We start from the raw sequence: 3,780 nt of genomic DNA on the forward strand, positions 1-3,780 counted from the left end.
TGCCCTATTTTATAAAATAATACAGGATATAAAAAAGAGTGCAATGGTGGGGCTGCTGCTCTCCTTCCCCTCCTGCAGCAATGACAAGGCTTGCTTGTCCCCTCCACACTTCACGTCCACCCCATCAAAACAGAACTGGTGTTTGGATTCTGACCTTCTAGGCAGGCTTTAACTGCAGCTTCTGTTGTGTACACTGGAGGTTACCTCAGACTCTCGAGATGGGGTCTGGAACTGAAATACAAATAAACAGAAACAGATGTCAGAGACAAAGGCCCAGAGAGAGACAAGGCTGAGGAGCAGCACAGTAAGACCTTGGCCCAGGGCATGGCACGGCCCCCATCCTTGCCTAGGAAGCTGGAAGGGCTGAGGCCCAGAGGGCAGGCCCTGACACCCGTGCTGGCCTTGCACTCTGCTCCAGTGGCCAAGGACAAATGACCTCCTCTTCCGCTGGTTGGGGAAGCCGTTTGGCTAGAAGAGCAGCAGCTCAGACCTACTGACGTCCGATTGCATTAGAAGCAATGGATCATTTCCTCGTGGGCCATTTAGTCTTCAGCTATGCTTGTGCAGGACCACCTGAGCAGCTCTTCTTGAAAGAGGGGCGACTATCTCCATTTTGACTGAGCCTGACCCTATTTCCTATGCACAGAGCTGGCTAGGACTTCTGTTTACAATTGGCCTTAGGTAAATGTAGGCCACCCACCTAGCTCAGCCCACAATGATCACCTACTTCCCACAATTCTCAGTCAATCCTCCTCAAGCCACTCCCCTACTGAATAAAAACCAGGTGAGGCCCTGGGTCGCCCTCTCTGGGTTCCAGAAAGCCATCTTCGTGGCTGGACTTAGAACCCTTTGGCTCCCTGATGATTGAAAATATAACTTAGTGCCTTTATTTTCGCCATGGGTTGCATTGTAAGTGGTAGAACTTTGGGATTATAAATATTGGCTTCTTGGACTGAGACAAGGTCCTGGAAGTGACTCCCATGATACTTATCCAGGTGGCCCAGTTCTCCGAGCTATCCACTCATGTCATCCTACTGAATATTTCACGTCAGAGCAGTTGGCTCTCTGGCATGTCTGCTGTAGACATGTCTGCAGTCTTCTGAGTGCTCAGTAGACAGTTTCTAGGGGAGACCTGACATACAGGGGCAGATGAGTCTTTGCCCCCCAAAGTTCCTTGAACATCTTTGCCAATGATAGTGGTCAGATTAGAAATTTTGACAAAATTAGAGACTTTCTAACTATTTAAAATGTCAAAGTACTAATTATTATAATTTTCTTATTGTGACACTGGCTCTCACTGCAGCCCAGGGTGGCCTTGAATTTGCAGCCATCCTCCTGCCTCAGCCTCCTAAGCGCTGGGATTCCAGACATGTGCCAGGTGTACCAATGCAATTGTTAAGGCTTTTTTTTTTGCAGGGCTAGAACTGGGGATTGAAGTCAGGCCCTTGCACTTGCCAGGCAAGTACTTTTTCTACTGAGCCATCTGCCAGCCCAAAAGAACTCTTCTACATTGTTGGTTTTTTGTTTTTTTTTTTTTTTTTTTTTGTGGAACCAGGGATTGAAATCAGGCCCCTGTGCTTGCCAGGCATGCGCTTATTCCACTGAACCATCTCCCTGGCCCCCTATTAATGCATATTGGGTTTCCTCTTTAAACCTGACTAATTGTTTTTCTCTACTTTTTGAAAGCTCTCTAATCTAAGAACTGAACATCGGCTTTGAGTTTGTGTTTAATGCCTCCATTTTCCATGTGAAAAAATGGAGACAAAGAGATGTTCAGTTTTCAGCTTCAAAGGTGACAGCTATTTAGTGGCAGAACTTGAATTTGGGGCTCATTATACAAACTGCAAACACAGGAAGTATACAGTCCATTGATATTAACAAATGCAGCCTAAGTTACAAGACTGAGATGTACACAAAAAAACAAGTCAGTTTGTACCATCCATGAATATTAACTATCCTTTCATTGAACAGGCATAATGTGCCTGGTACAACGCTAGACACATGGACTACAAGGAAAACTAACACATGCTTTTGGCCCTATTTATTTATTTAGTGGAACTGGGGGTTGAACTCAGGCCCTTGTGCTTTGCCAGGGAAGCGCTTACTCTACTGAGCCATCTTCCTGGCCCTTTAATTTTTATTTGTTTATTTTGAGACAAGGTCCCATTGAGTAGTTCCTGATGGCCTTGAGCTCACTATGTAGCCTAGGTTAGCCCTGGATTCATGGCCATCACCCTGCCTCAGCCTCCCAAGTGCTGGGATTACAGGCATGCACCACCATGCCTGGCTTTTGCCCTATTTTATTTTATTTTATTTATTTATTTATTTATTTTGCAGAACTGGGGATTGAACTCAGATCCTTGCGTTTGCCAGTCAAGTGCTTATCCTACTGAGCCAACTCTCTGGCCCTGCCCTATTTTATAAAATAATACAGGATATAAAATTTTATATATATATATATATATATATATATATATATATATTTAGTACAGGGTCTCACTATGTAGATCAGACTCCCAGTGATTCTCCTGTTTTCAGCCTCTCATGCGCTAGGATTTCAGCCACGCACACCCCGCCACGCCCAGTCTCAATCGCCATCTCCCTTGAAGAGAATTTGATACACACCATGAGATGATCCAAATTAAATACTTTTTAGTTCTGTTTTGTTGGAAGCAGATGAGACTGTGACTCTACAGGTTTTTTATTGAAAGCCTCCCACTCTAGATGAATGACACAGCAAGGCTCTGGTGCTCATGGCCTCAGGACTGTGAGTAGAGGACAGGAGCAGAGGAAGAGGCTGAAGAGATGGCTTAATTTTGATATGCATCTGCAGCCCTGTCTTCCAGATTAGACTGTCCTCCAGATTACAGCTTTACAGACATCCTGCTTGGCTGATGAGTGAATATCCTTGTTTTGTAAGATGTACCACTTTCATGCACACGTGTATTATTTTTTTAACTATCTTATAATTTGTATAACTCACATTTATTTATTTAGTGGAACCAGGGATTGAACTCAGGCCCTTGCACTTGCCCCTACAGCTTACTTTTAGAGGGGAAACACTAAACAACAAAAAAGACTTCCCTTCCTCAGTCCACCTCTGCAGTTTTACAGCTAAGGAAATGGACTCGCTCCAAACTCCACTGTTCCCGGCACAGTTCAGGCTCTACAACTCTTGGTCTGGGGCTGTGTGTGCTTTGAGGTTGCAAATTTACTCAGAGGTGGGCAAAGGACACGAGATGGGGGCAACTAATGTGTGACCTGCGCTCCTTTGCTTTGTTTGCTCTGCTCTTAGGCTGGGTCTGCACTAGGCAGGAGCTGAGTAGTTGGCCTTCAGCTGGGAAAAGCATGAACCACAGCCAGGCGGCTTGCAACTCCGGGTGGAGAAGATTTAGAGGAGCTTGGAGCCCACCCTTTAGTGAGACCCTGTCTCAGAAACAAAGTGTGTGGCCAGGGGAGGTAGCTCAGTAGAATAAACCTTTGTTTCGCAAACACAAGGTCCTGAGTTCAATGCCAGGTACCGCAAAAAGAAAAAAAAAAGCGTGGGCGTGGTGATGCACACCTGGGGAGGCTGAGGCTGGAAGCTGGCTGTGAACTGGCCGGCCTGGGCTACACTGTGAGCTCAAAGTCAGGCTGAACTGAATGGCCATAGTTTCTCAACGTTCCCCAACCCCCTGCAAAGGGAAAAAACCACCACCACAACAACAAAAATAGAAGGGCCAAGAATGTAGCTCTAAGCAAACCGAAAGTGTAGAGTTCCACTCCTAGTACAGGTGAAAG

At 45.7% G+C, this 3,780-nt stretch overlaps 1 protein-coding gene across 2 annotated transcripts in view; it reads right to left on the reverse strand.

The window, feature by feature from the left end:
• The window catches only part of Faxdc2 (fatty acid hydroxylase domain containing 2), a 22,985-nt gene that overhangs the window by 17,938 nt on the left and 1,267 nt on the right, over nt 1-3,780 (reverse strand). Inside the window, exon 2 of one of the 2 annotated variants that reach the window (XM_023713263.1) lies at nt 155-231. The exons of the other annotated variant lie outside the window; for it this stretch is intronic. The gene's annotated coding sequence lies outside the window, so the exon portion shown is untranslated. The remainder of the gene's footprint in view (nt 1-154; nt 232-3,780) is intronic. 2 annotated transcript variants of the gene reach the window in all.

The sequence above is a fragment of the Octodon degus genome, unplaced genomic scaffold (genome assembly GCF_000260255.1).
Source record: "Octodon degus isolate 3935 unplaced genomic scaffold, OctDeg1.0 scaffold00029, whole genome shotgun sequence".
NCBI classification, from domain to species: domain Eukaryota; kingdom Metazoa; phylum Chordata; class Mammalia; order Rodentia; family Octodontidae; genus Octodon; species Octodon degus.